The sequence below is a fragment of the Varanus komodoensis genome, unplaced genomic scaffold (assembly GCF_004798865.1).
Source record: "Varanus komodoensis strain SLA01 unplaced genomic scaffold, ASM479886v1 scaffold1, whole genome shotgun sequence".
Taxonomy (NCBI): Eukaryota; Metazoa; Chordata; class Lepidosauria; order Squamata; family Varanidae; genus Varanus; species Varanus komodoensis.
The window spans coordinates 120,465,226-120,470,667 of NW_025335268.1; the positions used below are offsets into that span (position 1 = coordinate 120,465,226).

The window sequence follows — 5,442 nt, forward strand, 5'->3', positions numbered from 1 at the left end:
CTGTGTCTAGAAGACAATAGAAAGACAGTGCAGGTGTTGTAACATTAGTGCAATATACCTATATTACTCTTGCAAGTTTGCTTTTACTCTCTCATTCCTTAAAAGTCAAGTTTGTTTCATTCCATCCTGCTTCTGCATGTAATTTTTAAAATTCTGCAAAAAATCATATGCATTTCTGTGTACATTTCTCCAATTATACACATTTCAGTATGCATTGCTCAAATTACACATATTTTTCAGGTGGCACCCCTAAGATAACCACTCTTGAGCGCACCTCTCTGTAATGTATTTTTGTGCTCACTTTTCTGCAGTGTACACATTTCTGTACCCATTTTTTTCATGTGTGAGCTTCAGGAAGGCCCAGAAATGTTTAACTGTGTATTTGCTTGTGTCTGGTTTTGGGTAATGCAGATTTAGTATGTTTGCATAAAGAACAAAGTACATCTCTTCTCTGTTTGTAGCTGCAAGTGTCCCAGTAAGAGCTAGGCAGGCTTATGTCTAGAAAACAGATGGTATCCAAGAGAATTGAAGGTGTAGGTTATTTGGGCACTTGAGAGTATGGCCCAAAAATGGAAGGTTAGTAACGGGATAGAAACTGCTTGAGGAATAGACCTTCAGGTTTGCTTCACAACTTCAGGTTATTTAGCCTGTTGCCTTCCTAAAAGGACATTAACGAGCCCAGCCAGTTCTGTAGGGCCAGATAGGCATAGATCCAGTTCACCGGTGCTTATCCACAGGCTTTTAAATTCCTTGCACGCCAATGGATGAAAGCCACTGAAACCAATTTAAATCAAATGGACAGGGATAATCTTTAAATACTTAAAATGTAATGTCTGGGAAATGTTTGCCATCATCAGGAAAAGTCCAGTGGCACCCTGAATATGAGTGCTTACAGCATTAAGGCTACAGAATTGGCAATACCCCACCCCTGTGCCTGTATATTCAGACTGCATTAAAGCTGGTCATGGAGTCCAAGAGTTCAGGCAGGGGTGAAGTACTCTGCATGAAGCTTTTATTGTGCACCCTCACGGAAATTTGTGGTTCCTTTCACAAGATTATCATCCTCAAGGGCCTCTCCTGTGTGTTCCAGCTGTTTTCATGGATTTTTGTGGAGTGAGGAAAGTCTGGTATTTTCCTAGATGGCATCATTGATTGCATCAGTAATGGCATGGTGAGCCAGTGTGCTATGGTTAGTGGAGTTTTATTTACTTACTTACTTAAACCTTTTATATGTCGTCCAATACTAAAGTCTCTAAACGGCTTACAAAAACAAACAAACAACCCCCCGCAAAACCCAGAAGAACCATGTATAACAAACAAGACACAACACACTGCATCTGATAAATAATGATAAAATCAAAGATAAGACCAATTAACTGTTAAAATATTGGGAAAATAAGGTCTTTGCCTGACGCCGAAAAGAATAAAGCACCCAGGGAGCGTGTTCCACAGTCGGGGCACCACCGCTGAAAAGGCCCTTCTCCGGGTAGCTACCCTCCTGGAGCTCCTGGAGAAGGTCCTCTGCCTCAGATCTCAAGGGACGGGCAAGTACATAGGGAAGAAGGTGCTCCTTCAGGTATCCCGGACCCAAGCTGTTTAGGACCTTAATAGGTCATTATGAGCACCTTAAATTGGGCCCAGACTTCAACTGGCAGGCAGGGTAGACGATATAGGACTAGCATGATATAGGAATATCTGCCTGTCCCCGTTAATAACCTGGCAGCTCTCTTCTGGACCAATTGAAGTATCCAGACTATCTTCAGGGGCAACCCCATGTAGAGTGCATTGCAATTGCCCAAACAGGAGGTTACCAGAGCGTGGGTCACCATTGCCAGGCAGTGCTCATCCAGGTAAGGACTCAGCTGATGTATCAGCTGAAGCTGAAGGAAAGCAGTCCTCTCCACTGCCAGCACCTCAGAATTGGACTGGGGAGCCAGAAAGCCCTGCTTCTAATCTTCACTCAACCATGAAGCTCACTGGGTAACTTTTGCCCAGTCATGGACTCTCAGTTTAACCTACCTCACAGGGTTCTTGTGTGCATAAAAATGGAATGGAGAAAGTGTATGTAAGCCGCCTTGGGTTCTTTGCAAGAAGAAAAAAGCAGGATATAAGTGTACTAAAATTATAAATTATTTGCTACAGAAGCCTAGTATATTTTTGCAATTCTGTTCTATATCAGAGTGCCACTGTATGTTGTGTACTTGAATGAACAGAAAGGCAGAGAGGAAAAAAATCTCGTATGAAGGACACTGTAGACCCCCATCACAAAATTGAAGGCGCCTCAGTAAAGCACTGGGCTGTATGCCTTATGAAGAGAAGCTCCTACATGGCAGTCAGGTATGATGACGGGTACTGAGGAAGAGAGGTGCATACGTATCGGAAAGGAGTGCAAAAGCATCACAGTGAAAGGCCACAGAAGAATGATCTGGGGGAGAAGCCAGGGGACTTTATCTAAGCAGGGAAATTATATTCAGGTGACTGGGGATGAAGTAGAATTCAGACCTACAGAACCTTGAGGAAAGAAGGTCAATCACTTTTATATTTCTGATGTGTTGATGTGGGAAGAACAGGCAGAGAAGGGTGAAGTAGGCTGGCTAGCTGGATCCATATATGCTCACTCCCCTTTCTCCCCTGTTATTGTACAGTCTTAGCTTTGGACTTGTAGGAATAGTTGTTTTTTGTTTTGTTTTAAATAAACATCATCCCATAGTGCTTCATTGCATTTGTATTCAGCTGTAAGGAAGCATGGGAGCTTTAAATTAGGCATTTCCTTATCATCATCATTGTATAAATAACTTGAAGGCAGGCCATGTGAGACAAGCCTAAGTAAGTCTGAGCCTTGCATTGTGACGTAGTTGTAGTTTACCCTTTCATACACTTCCTACTCCTTTACTGTTTGCAGCAGTGTAGGACTGAAGAGTTACCAGCTTCAGCTTCAGCTTCAGCTGGGCATCCAGACAGTTCCTGGGAGATATCAAGGGACAAATGCTGACTATAGCCTTGAAATCTTTGTGATAGATTTAGGCCAGGGTTAACCAACTGAAAAACCATTTCATTTTCTTGGGAGTAGGCTGTGGACCCAATGTGCATTTATGCACATCCTGATACGCCCTCCACCCAGCACACAAATATACACATTTTCTGACTCTGCAGTAAGGTTAGTGACTCTTTACACTGCAGCTTTCTTAGATATGGATGTGATGGTCACTATGCACATAGAGAGCCATTTAAGTGTGGCATAACTATATGAAGAGAAATAGGAAGGTGTCTATGGCCATACTACCCTGAAAGCACCCGAACTTGTCTGATCTTGAAAGCTAAGCAGGGTCAGGCCAGGCTAGTACTTGGATGGGAGACTGCCTGGGAATACTGGGTGCTGTAGGCTCAACATGCACGTGGTAGGCAAGTCATGAGCAGAGCCGGCTGGAGCTGGGGGTCAGATGGCCCGGGAGGCCCCCTCTGACTCACTCGGTTTCTGTCTTTCTATACAGAGTAGACTATTGCTGCACTGAACCACTGATGATGACTGGCAATGGATCTACATTGCTTGAGGCAGGAAGTTTTGTTGTCCTGCTGGGACATAGAGATGCCTCTCACTGTTTTGGTCATATCCCTCTGGGATAAGTAGCAAACCCTCATCAGAGTTCCAGGGATTCTTCCTCATGTCTCTCCATTCTAGTGATTTGGCCTTCCTTTGAACAGGCATTGCATTTTAACAGGTAACCATGACAGATCTGCAACATGTGTATGACTAGCTTATCAGATAAGCACACCTACTTCCACAGCGTGCCACAGAAGGTGGTGCATGCAATGCACATTCTTTGTGGTTATTGCAGGACACATTGTGCTGCATCAAATCTCATGCTCATCCGTCTCCCCCAACTGTAGATGGGAACTTGTACCTTGAAGAAACAGGAACCATGTCAGTACAATTTCTTTCCTTGAGTAATCTTGCTTCCCATTAAGTATATCCTGATGGCATCATCTATTTGTTGCTATTAAATTGAAAGTGCAGGAAATGGGCAAAACAGGTACCTTAAGCATGACTCATGCTTGGCAGGCTGTTGAGGTGGTGAAAATATACTTAGACTGGATGAAAATGGAATGCAAATCAGTTCTTTTTTTTCAAATAGCTGTTTTGCCACCCTAAAAATAGTGCTGTCTGGTGCTCCACCCTTTCTTATATGGTGAAATGAAATGGAAATCTAGATAGATGAATATACACCCTAATTTTGTCACTGGAATAAGTTAAAACCTGAGCTGGTTATACTGTTTTTTTTTCCTGGCTGTATTCTTCCACACATGTACTGGATAATTAGTTCCATTAATTTCAAACCTATACATATAGGCTTGAGTTGCAAAAATCTTTTTAGCAACACAGATAGCAAAATGGAATATTGCACAATGGCTTGTGGCTCTTTTGAAAACAAACCCTTTCTTTAGATCAGTTTTGACTTTGGGTTATCCTTCTGTAAGTGAAATGCACCTTTGCAAGACCCCCCATTTACACATAGTCCTTGGCTCTTTGGTTTACAGCAATCCCTGCAGTAACACACTACCAAATATCCATGCATGAAAATCCCCTCTGGTCCTCATCATTTAATTTTTTTTAATGGACTGAGACATGCTCAAGTAAATGTAACATGTCTTTTAACAGAGTGAACTGTAGAAAGCTTTTTACTTTAGCTTGTCAGTTTGGTTCAATGTGACTTTATTTCTTATCCATTTCTGCCTCTCTGTTCCAGATGTTGTGATAAGACAGCGAGATCTATAAACCGTAATACAAAAAAAGTTACAGAAAACAGAATTTGGCATGTACTTCTTTCTTTTTTTCTCTTTTAAAAACATCACTATTATTCTCCTAAGTGACCTGAACATCGGAACAGATTCAATATTAGTTAATTATTTTCTATCCTGCCCGAATTCTGAGGTTCTCTGGGTGGTTTACAACAGCACATTAAAATACAATATAAAATACACCATATTAAAACCTCATAAAATGCTTATCATACAAAAACGAAAAACAAATTTAAAACAGATACAAAAAATTACCATAATTTGAAGAAAATCTTAAGACCTGTTTAGTGATTAGCAAGTCCCAGTAAACTAACCAAATGACCCGCAGTAGAGAACAGTCTTTACCTGCTGCCAAAAAGATAATAAGGTTGGCCTCAGGCAGGCCTCAGTGAGGCGCTCTTTCCATAACTAGAGGGCCATCCCAGCATGTTTGTTTATGTGTGCTTTTCTACCTACCTACCTACCTAGTTATTATTTATTTAAAACATTTGTATGCCACCTGATAGTGCCACAGCACCTCTGGGAGGCTCGCAACGCAAGATAAAAACACAATAAAACACAATAAAAACCATCACACATTAAAAACAACAATAAAATACAGTAAAACGTACAAAACAAGGGTCTGTGGCAATTAATGGCCCTCCT

The 5,442-nt window shown here is 41.6% G+C and overlaps 1 pseudogene; it reads left to right on the forward strand.

Moving 5' to 3' along the window:
• The first annotated feature begins 3,266 nt into the window (after window positions 1–3,266).
• On the forward strand, window positions 3,267–3,385 carry LOC123034335 (annotated as a pseudogene).
• The last annotated feature ends 2,057 nt before the right edge of the window (window positions 3,386–5,442 follow it).